Source organism: Elephantulus edwardii, unplaced genomic scaffold (genome assembly GCF_000299155.1).
Source record: "Elephantulus edwardii isolate Elephantulus edwardi_28Jun2011 unplaced genomic scaffold, EleEdw1.0 scaffold00389, whole genome shotgun sequence".
Classification (NCBI taxonomy): domain Eukaryota; kingdom Metazoa; phylum Chordata; class Mammalia; order Macroscelidea; family Macroscelididae; genus Elephantulus; species Elephantulus edwardii.
This window is the reverse complement of record NW_006400139.1, coordinates 186,325-197,815: the sequence shown is the minus strand read 5'-3', so window position 1 is coordinate 197,815 and position 11,491 is coordinate 186,325.

Here is an 11,491-nt window from a genome sequence, read left to right as displayed (position 1 = left end):
TAACACTATCTCTTATTCTTGAGATATCATCTTCTTGATATCTTTTGAAAATTGTCTTTTATTCTCAGTTTTTTATACAGTACATATTTGTATCATATCTATATAATAATTACCTAACTGACATAATGAAAATATTTTTATGTTTACTTTCAGAAGTTTTACAATTTTTTTTTACTTAATATTTATGTCTATGACCTAGTTGATAAAATTATTCAATAAAATGGAGGCCAAAACTTAGGACACCTCTCCTCTCTTACAGATACCAGATTTTCACAGACTCATCTAATACAAAGAATAAAAGTTATCCATAGAATCTTCTTCTCCAATATATAATCTTAGTTTTTAAAACACACACAGTTAAATATCAATAATACTCTTCTAGAAAAAAGATATGCCGTTTAAATAATTTGATATCATTCATATCTCTACAACTTGATTTTCTTCCTTAAGAAGTCATCATCCTCATAGTCACCAACTCCTTTCTTTCTAGACTGTGGTTCTTGTGTACTTTCAAGTTAAATACAGTTCATAGAGACCCTATGAACAACAGATCTGAACATCCCTCGCCATCCTCACAATCTCTGTCACATTAAAGCCCAAACTTGAAATCACCTTGCTAACTCACCTTATGGAGGGGCTTTCTCTCTTTTGCCATTATTCCCCCTTTCCAAACATGATGTCCCACTCTAAAGAATAACTTTTCCTAAAAACGTGGCCAAAGTGTGTGATACAAACCTTCATCATCTTTGCCTCCAAGCCATCCTCTGGCTTCTCCTTCTCCAAAACATATGTGTTGATTCTTTTTAACAATTTGTGTAATATTCAGCACTCTTCTCCAACACCACAGTTCAAAGGCATCAATTCTGTAATCGTATTGATTGTCCAGCTCTCAGATGCAAAGCAAGTGACTGAAAAGACCTTGGCATAAATTAGTTGCACCTTTGTCCTCAAACTGCCATCATTACTCCTCATTAATTTGGAGAAGTCTCGGACTGCAGACTCTACCAGTACAATGTATCTGCCGATCTCCTGACTCCTGGTACCAAAAATATTGATTGTGGGTCCTAGCAAAATAAAGTCATTGACAGGCTCAATCCTTTCTCCACACATCATGATGTTATTTGTCAATCTAGTGACAAGGATTTTTCTTTTCTTGATGTTGATGTACAATCCATATTGAAGGCCACAGTGTTAGACTTGGGCAGCATATGTTCAAGTCCTCCTCACTTTAAACAAGCAAGATTGTGTCATCTAAATAATGCAGGTTATTGATGAGTCGTTCTCCAATCCTGTTATCACATTTTCCTTCATAGAGTCCAGCTTTTTGAGTAATTTGCTCAACATTCAGATTAAATAGCTATGGAGAAAGTATATGATCCTGACATACACATTTCCTAATTTTAAACCATACAGTAGTCCCATACTCAGTTCACAAAATAACTTCCTGGTCCAGGCACAGCTTTCATAAAAGAACAATCAAGTGCTGGCTGATTTCATGACTAGTTGTTGTGCGCCATTGAGTCAGAACCAACTCATAGCTGTCCCTCCAGTGGGTTTTCGGAGGTAGTTAATCACAGGAGAGGAGATTGTTCACCCTCTTCCTCGAAGAGCAGCTGGTAGATTTGAACTGCATGCCATCAAGATTTCATGGCAGTTTTTTACCACTAGGCCACTGTAACTCCCTCTTGACTGTAAACACAGATTTTATTTTTCTTCATTTTTAGCACCGGCATACATTGTAGAACATTGTTTAATCACTTTGTCATCCTGCATTTAAAAATTCTTGATTAAATTGGTCAAATCAGATTGATTTGATAGGTTGTTTGTAGTTTGTTTCATTTTGTTTTTCTACCTTGAGATTGTTAACAGCTTTAGTTTGCTTGGCTCCACAATCAACACTCTTGGTACCAGCAACCAGGAAATTAAAAGACATATTGCATTGGTAGAGCCTCTGTCAGACATCTCTCCAAGGTACTGGGGAGCAATAATGTCAGTCTGGAGACTAAAGTGTGCCTGACATAGGCCATGGTCTTTGTAATTGCTTACTATGCATCAGAGAGCTGGACAATGGCTAGGGATGATAGGAGGAAAATCAATGCCTTTTAGCTGTGGTGTTGGAGAAGAGTGTTGAATATACCATTGACTACTAAGATAACATACAAGTTCATCCTGAAGAGGGGGAAACCAGGCTCCTCCTTGGAGTCAAGGATTCTGAAGCTTCATCTGACATACTTTGGACATGTTGCAAGGAGGGGCCAGTCCTTGGTGAGGGATGTCATGCTTGGTAGGGTGGAGGGACAGCACAAGAGAGGAAGACACTCGATGAGATGGGTTGATTCAGTGATGGGTAATTCGGGTAGGTGTGTCAGAGATGGTGAGATTGGCACAGGAGAGAACAGGGTTTGAAGCTGTTGTACATAGGGTCGCTATGAGTCACAGGCGACTTGATAGCACACAACAACAACCTCTTATTTTTACTTCCATAATATAATGAATGCTAGAATTATCACACTTGTACTTAAAATTTAATACAGTAATACTTCTTGCATTTTTATTATATGTAAAATATACTTCGATTTCTTGGTGAATCATAGGGTAAGTACTCATCTGGAAACCAAAACACTGAGAGTTCAGACTCACCAGTGTGCTCACAGGAGAAAGGACCTAGTAAATCTCTGTAACTCATTATCTGTAGAGACAATGATCCTTTTAATTAAAGTCCTGTTGTTAGTTTTTGAAAGAGACTGGAAAATGCCTAAGAAAAACAAGGAATTATCCCTTAATAAAGTTGATTTAAAATAAACCATTGTAGCGTGATCATTTGTAAGCAAAATTTTCATTTTATTTCTGATAACTTTTGTCCAAATTTCTATGTAATCTATTATTAACAAAAGATTTAAGAGTTTGTAATATATATTTATGATACATTCTTGTGAGATATATATATTTGGCCTTTTGTTTCAAGGACTTCATAAATAATGTTCAGAAAGTGGGAGGAATGATCATTTAAAGTAATTATATGGTAAGAAGTATTACCTCATAAACTTCAAACTCTAATAAGGATGACAGAGTGATATTTTACAATTAATTTTATATTACAGTGACTATAACAATGGGTTTGAGTACATCAGAATTGATGATGATGGCACGGTATAGAGCAAGTGTCAGATCCATTGATGACTGAGTTATATGATTTGCAATTGATTTAACGGCACCTAGAATAATAGAAGAGAATTAAAACATACTGAGGGATGTGCATGGTTTACATGCAAGTCTATAAAGAACTTGAGAAGCGTAGATTTCTGGAATCTCATAGTGGTGATGGTGATGGAGTGAAATTCTAAAACCAATGTATCAAGATATTAAGAGTAGTGGATTTGAACTGGCAGAGGGCAGAGAGGTGCAGCCTTTGAGTTGTTGTTGCTGTTGTTTAATGCCGTCGAGTCATAGATGACTCATAGCGACCCTATGAACAAACGGCCTGAGCACTGTTCGTACATAGAGTTTCCAGAGGCAAGCCATTTCGGAAGTGGATGCCGCTCCTGCTTCCAGGCTTGATTTAATCGGGAAGCTCCAGCCAACACTGTCCACCATGGGTGCCCATTACCATGATTGGCACATCACTGTCACAGTCTTCAGCATCATAGCAACCACGAGTTCCAATGCACAGACCAGTGCTATACCACCTAGAAGGATGTTTGACAGGAAGACAATTTGAACCTGGTCCGAGGGCCACAGGCCTGAGGGCCCTTTGGGCCTAAGGCTGCCTCCTGGTTCAAACCCTAGGCCCAGGCTGGCTAGCCTCACTTCAGGGACAGAGCAAACCTGCACGTCAAACACATTCCCGGAAAAGCAGTCAACTCCAAAAACTTGCCACGATTCCTGTGCTCCCACCACCATGCTCCTTCCTTCTGGCAAGGAGAGCTTCCCAAGAGCCTGGGAGGAGCCAGCCAAACCAGGAACAACATGGCGGCTTCTTTCCAGCCTTTGAGTAAACAGTGCAATGCTATGCTTACTAGCTTCCTAGAGGGCGCTGTAGTTGTCAGGTGTCCTAAAGAGCCTAGATTTCTTCATCTAAGGATTTTAAGAAGACATATATTATTTTAAATGATTATTTGGAAAAATAATAAAATACAAATTTTTCCTTACTAGAGGCATGGAAACACCACTGAATCCTGTTTATAATCATTAATAGAGACCCTCTGTAGTTACAAAGGGCAAAATGACATCTGTTCATTTGGTAGCTCCTTTCCAAAATCGTGTCAGCTTGTGCCGCAAATGTAATAATAGATGCCTCTGTTCGACTATTTACAGTTTGTTTTATTACTTATTGAATGAATTAAATCTCTAGTATAATCATTGCATTAACATCCTGTCACAAGATTTCTGAAATTTTTGGTATTTTGATGAATGAGAATATGACCCAAAAGTCCTCAAAACGGAAACAATAGTCTATGCCATGATGGATGTGGAAAGGATTTGGTGTTGTAAGTAGTTGGATTTTTTTTCTCTCAGATCTAAAATGAACACCTTGGTCAGCAGACAAGTTATAAAAACATATGTTGCATGGGACACGTCTGCTTTTAGGTCTTTAAAGTTCTAAAGATCAAGACATCAGTTAAAAGACTGAAGTACTTTTGACTCAGGCTTGGTATTTTCCACTTCTACCCATGTACATGAGTGGAAGTTAGACAAACAATAAGGAAGATTGAGTATTTATGAGTTTTGGTTGTGATGTTAGTGAATGAATTACAGGTTTCAAAAAAGATGAACAAATCTGTACTGAAGGAAGCAGTGCAACCAGGATACTCCTCCTAGGCAAGGATCATGAAAATTCATTGCATCTGGTGTCATCGAGTAAAGCCCATAGGAACCCTAGGAACAACTGATATGAACCCTGTCCTATCTCCGACGTACTCGAGTTCATCTCCACAGTCAGTGCTGGTCTATCTGGAGAGGATCTTATCTACTTTCACTGACCCTCCACCTTTCCAAGCATGATGACCCTTTCTAAAAAACAGCCTATCTTAGCAACATGCCCTAAGTGTCTCCCTGTAGATGTAATGCTCCAGCTATCTTTAAATCTTAAGCAAGATTTTACTTGCCTTTGATATTAATAACGACTTTAATTTCTCCATTCTGTTGTATAGCACATTTTTTTTTGTTAAAAAAATAAAGGGAAGAGATACGGATCTCTTCTAGTGAGTTTGCCACATAACTGACATTCAAATTTCTTGGAATAGACTAGCGAGTATGTTCAGTTGGTATTTTGTCAATCCCTGGGGTTTTATTTTTGTCAATGATTTTGGTGCAAGCTAGACTTTTTCCTTCAGTAGCATTGCTATTTTTATTATATACAAGTTCCTGAAATGTTTCAGTGCCGACCATTTCTTTTTTGGCACCTTTTTGAACTCTACATATTCCCTCCATGTTCTTAGGATGTTTAAAGCCTCCAAGATTGTATTTCAAAGCTTGAATTTGATTTTCAATTCTCTCAACGTGAGGAATGTTGAGTGTGTTTTTCTCTTTTGTTTTCTAACTCCACATCACTGAATATTTTAGTGTAATATTTTGCTTTGCCTTCTTCGGCTGTCCCTTGGAATTTTCTGTTCAGCTATTTTATGCCATCACTTCTTCCTTTTGCTTTAGATTCTCTAATTGGAAGAGCAAGTTTAAGTCTCTTCTGACATCCATTTTTATATTTTCTTCTTTTTTTCCTGGCTTTTTAATTCCTTTTTCTTTTGTGATGGATGATGTGCTTGATGCCACCATGCCACGACTTGTCCTGTCTTCAGTTGTTAGTGTTAAATGCATGAGTTCTGTTTCTGAGATGGTTTCTAAATTCAGGTGGAATATACTGAGGGTTGTAGTTTGGGTGTCATGATCTCATTTTCATTTTCTTCAGCTTTAATTTGATTTTTCACTGGAGTAAATTTTGATGTAGTTCACAGTCAGCCCCAGATCTTTCCCCTGACCTTGCTTTGACAGCCAATATTGAACATCTCTTTCCCATAGGTAGTCAATTTGATCCCAGTGTGTTCTATCAAGTGGAATCCAGCTTCTGAGTTTATAATTTATTTCTAAAGTCACATGTGATGAAAAACAAAATCAAATGTAGCAAGATAAGAATCCAAGCAGAGAATTGTAGTGAGAAAAGACGGTGTTTTCATGTGATAAAGCAATATTCTAGCATCTCAGTGTCCCATGTACAGTGTCTGTTTGAATCAAAATCCACTTGATAGAAATAGACAAGTATTTTAATGAGTATATATGTCATTAAACTCTATGCTGTTTCCTCATGTCTACTGAAGACAGTAACAAATTGAGATAATACTGCCAGATAACAACACAATAGTTAATAATAATGTTTTCTAAATAATTAAATCAGTAAATTTTTTTAATCCCTTTAGCCATTAAGACATTTTTAACTAGATTACAAATGATAGCATGAATAGAACACACAAGAAAGGTGTTGACTAGTAAATTACTTTCTATGATACAGGCCATGGTTTTTGCAATCACTTGTTATGCATCAGAGAGCTGGACAATGACTAGGGAGGATAGAAGGAGAATTGACGCCTTTGAGCTGTGGTGCTGGAGAAGAGTAGTGAATGTACCATGGACTGCCAAGAAAACAAACAGATTCATCCTAGAGAGGGTTAAGCCAGACTGCGCCTTGGAGGCAAGGATTCTGGGGCTTTGTCTGACATACTTTGGACATGTTGTAAGGAGAGACAGGTCTTTAGAGAGGGACATCATGCTGGGTAGAGTAGAGGGACAGTGTAGGAGGGGAAGACCCTCTATGAGGTGGATTGATTCAGTAACTGGGGTAATCGGGACGGGTGTGTCAGGGGCAATGAGACTGGCACAGGATAGAGCAGGGTTTAGGGCTGTTGTACATAGGGTCGCTATGAGTCGCAAATGACTCGAAGGCACATAATAACATCAACAACAATGAATCTACAAATCACTCAAAAAGCCACTTTTTAAACACTTCAATTAGGAAATATAAATATAAGCCATCCTATAAAAAAGTTTAATTTTAGTTAAAATAGTTCTACAACAGTCTTTAGTTGAAATTATGTCGTTTCTTTTGTTTCATGATAAAATTCCAGATAATACGAATAATCCTGCAGAATTAGCAGATATTTTAGTAAACAAGGAAGTTATAGAGACCTTTGGAAACTTATTTGTAAGAAATTTAAAAAATATATAATCAAATATAGAAACCCATACTGTTATCGTTAGTGAGTGAGTCAATTCTGATTTCCAGAAACTCTGCGCAACAGAGTGCAACTGCCCCATAAAGTTTCTTGCTTTATAATCTTAAATGAACAGATCTACAAATACTTTTTTTCTAGTAAGCAGCTGGTGGCATAGAACTGTAAACCAACCATTCAGTTATCAGGTTAGCACTTAATCACAGAGCCACTAGCGTTCTTTATGTACAAGTCAATCAGTCAAATGTAAAAGTCATGGTTATGCAGTTGGAACTGACTCATAACTGACCTTCCAGAGGGTTTCTGAAACTATAAATTGCATGGAAAGAAACAGACCATTTTCTCTTGCAGAGCCTGTTGGCTTGCAATCATTATGCAGACATAAACAAGTCTTTGGGGTAATATTGTAATATATTAAGAACTATTCCATCAGAGTTTCCTCAAAATAGAAAAGAAAATAATTATCCATCTGACATGATGTTGTCTAACAGTGCAGTGAAAGAAATTTTTATTTTCTTGACATTGAGCTATAATCCACACTGAACGCTTTTAAGTGCTTTAAACCCTACTCAATTATTTCTAATTTTTTTTCTTGGTTTCTTTTGTTTAACCGTTTTGCTGTGGGTCTTAATTTATATTTCTATTTCAGACCAGAAGTTCTAGACTTTTATTAAATATTTTAGTTAGAAATGACACTTAGATAACACAGTCAAACATTAGTCAAAAAAGTAGTGTGCATACACACACAAGACAGACTATTTAATATGTGAAGCATAAAGTTCACACATGTGTCATTTGCATCCTGAGTACTATTAACTGAATAGAACCAGATGATCTCTATATACTTGTTGCTTTTGTCCTATTTCATGGAAAATGTTATAATAATATGCCATTAGTATAGAAATGCAAGATTCTTTCCTTCTCAACATTATACTTCAGTCTGGTATTATGGTTAGAAATTTATTTATTATAAATACACATGGGATTTGAATTAGAGGCACTATCTAAAAGATATTGCTGTTGTTGAGTGGTATTGAGTCAGACCTGACCCATGGCTATCCCTTTAGCAGGTTTTCAGAGGCAGTAAACCCAAGGATGGGAGGAGATTCTCCATCCTCCTGTGGAGCAGCTGGTGGAATTGAACTGGACACTTTTGGGATCGCAGCACAGGTTATGACTAAGCCACCAGAACTTCCTATAAAAGATACTGGTGAAAGTTTTTCCTCAAATAATATACCAATAATCCCATCTCTCTTCTAATTCAGAGTGAGTGTAAAGTAACTAGGAGCTTTGGCAGCACAGTTCACTGGGAGTTCTTAACCCAAAGAAGGCACCTCTTTAAAGGTTCATATCATATCTACCAGCCTCTCGTCAGTGGATAAATGGGCAATCTCCTCCAATGTGATTTACAGTCTTAGAAACCCAATGGATTTTCAGGTATAAGTTGGTTATCACTCAATGGCAATGATAATTATGTTATTTTTAAATTATGTGATCCTATGAGTACAACTTTTACCAAAGGCCTTGTGGGTATGAGTTGAGATATATAGGACTTGTTCAGTATATACTTCTTTGGCTTCTATTTGCAAGAATTTTCTCAAAAGAGTCCCTACTAACCATTGGGAGACAAATTAAAAATCAACAGCAACAAATACATTCTTAAATAAACCCTAAACCCATGTGTAGTGTTAGAGGAATCTGAGGGAAGTGTTAACACATTGAAAGTAGAATTATTGTTCTGAAGTTCTTCAAAAACAGTATCACAGCAAACAATCTACAATTTGCCTTTGTTCCCAGTGGAGCATGAATTGTAATTTTCTGATAATTAGTTTACATCATTCTTAGAAGTTAAATCTTTTGGGACAGAGATACATTGACAAAACTATGCTATCTAAACCCATTCTGATGAGAAATAAGAGTGTACTCTAATCAGGTAGGTTAAAAGACTATATTTCAAAATGATAGTCTTTGCTTTATTGGTGGGGAAATGAAAAAGTCTAGATAGCTCAAGATGAACATGTAAAAATGAAATGAAGTTTTACACAATAAATAGGAATTTAGACTGTGTTTCTTAAGTAAAGATAAGCAGTGACTTTCTCTCTAATTTCAGTTTTATGAATACTTAACAGACGATGATAAAGGGAGCTCCCATGGCCTCATGGTAAGGAGTTGCACCAACAACCCAGGCACATGGTTTGAATCCACCAACTGCTCCTTGGGAGAAAGAAAGGTAATTTGCTCCTGTTTGATTTACTGCCTCTGAAAACTGGTTGGAAGATCAGCTATTAATTGAATCCAGATAGACAGTATATGGCAACAACAAAGATATAGAAATAAATCTAACTCAAGCTCTTTGTCATTGAGCTGAAACCAACTCATAGCTGACCCTTCAATGGGTTATTGGAGGCTTTAAATGGCAATGGACAAACATGCCTGTTTTTCTTCCGTGAAAAGGTTAGAGAATATGAATCACCAAAAAGATATAACATCTGAGTTAGCAGCACACCCCTCAACACATTACACCCATCAGAGCTTCTAGTATAGAAGAAACAGCTCTTATAAAATTGAAGTAAATAAAAACCCTATCCTAGAATCCCTGAGTAATTTTGAAAAAAAATCCGGTTCTTGATGAACCAGATTATAACCTATTCCAAAACTACACATTCACATTTAATACGAGATTAGCATTAGTGGGGGCCCATTACAGTAAGGTAACCAATATATTTCTAGAGATATTTCTTAAATAAAGTATATACTTTAAGAATCAATGAAAGAAATGCTAATATATTATTACAGAATTTCTTTTTAATCCCTCTAGAAGGCGTCTAGAAGAAACCGCATTGGGAAATGAATGAAAACGGCAAGGCTCTCAACTGTAAAGCGTCTACAGTCTATCAGGAAAAGCGGTATGGAAATATATGATATATAAACAGAGTAAAAATGAGATATGCTAGAAAGATTTTTAGACCATAAATATGAAAGACTTCATCTCAACATAAAGAAAAATAGTTGTCATTTTTTATAGAACAAATAATAATAGTTCAATAGGGTAGATAGGGTTTTTTTTCCTTTGTCCAATTTTCTCAATAAGAATATTAGGACTGAAATATACAAATATATTTTAATATGAAAAGACATAGTATAATGAGTTAATGATACCAATCATATTAACTAAGTCAAGTATCCACTGGGAGTTGGCAAGTCTTGACTGGAATTAAAAAATATATACCGGAACTTAACTGTGAAAAGTCTTATTTGCTTTCAGGTATAATGCATTATCTACTTTTAATATAAAGTAAAACGGTTTGTAGGTACAAAATTTCAAAGGTATTTGTGTTCTGAAAGTGTAGAATAATAATTAAGAGGCAAGTGATGAGATAAAGAGAAATGTTTGACAAATTTTTCTTTCTTTCCAGCCTAGTTTATTTTGTTTGTTGTTTTTTCCAAAAAAGAAAAGTCTGAAGCCTTTCTATAACTATCATCATTTATCAAAGTTCATAGAGTTTACCTTGTTGTTTACCATGTTGTTTAGGAAGCGGATGCCACTCCTGCTGGTAAAAATGATATGAAATGAAAACAAGTATGTAAAAACAAGTGCCATATAATGAGTCTATTTCTATGGCTTTCTTTTGCTTAAAATGGCTTTCCTAGACCATTGTTTTTAGTAGGCTGCCTCAATGCTCTCTTGTCTGCAAGTATGTCAACTTCTTACAGCTGCCTCAGCTCTTCCTGAGATGGCCCACCTACATCATCAACAGCTGCGTGAGCCCAAGATAGGGAGTTGTGTTACAGCCCCAGGAGAAGAAAGGCAGACAACATGGGAGAGGCAGCATGATTTAATGATTTAGCCCAAGCTTGCTGGAGGACTGTGGATTGTATCCTGTGGACTGAGAAATCATATTCTGTGGACTGAGGTAGGAACAAGATGTGATATCTTGTTGACGAAGATGTTTACTAAGTCAGAGAAGTATTTGGGCTGAGAATCACAGTGATCTCGGTCTGATTTGGGAATGTTGCTAGTCTTATGTGTATGTACCTGACTTGGCTTCTGCCTCTGAAAGTCATCTGGAGGGTCAGTTGAGCTAACAACAATAATGATATAGAAATAAGTCTAATGCAAACTCATTGCCACTGAGTCAGAACTGACTCAAGCTAACCCTTCAATGGGGTTTGGAGGTTATAAATCTTATGGGAGGAGATGGCCCATTTTCACCCTGTGGAGAGGTTAGTGGATTCAGACCACTAGAGAGACACCACCTTTGCTTTAACAG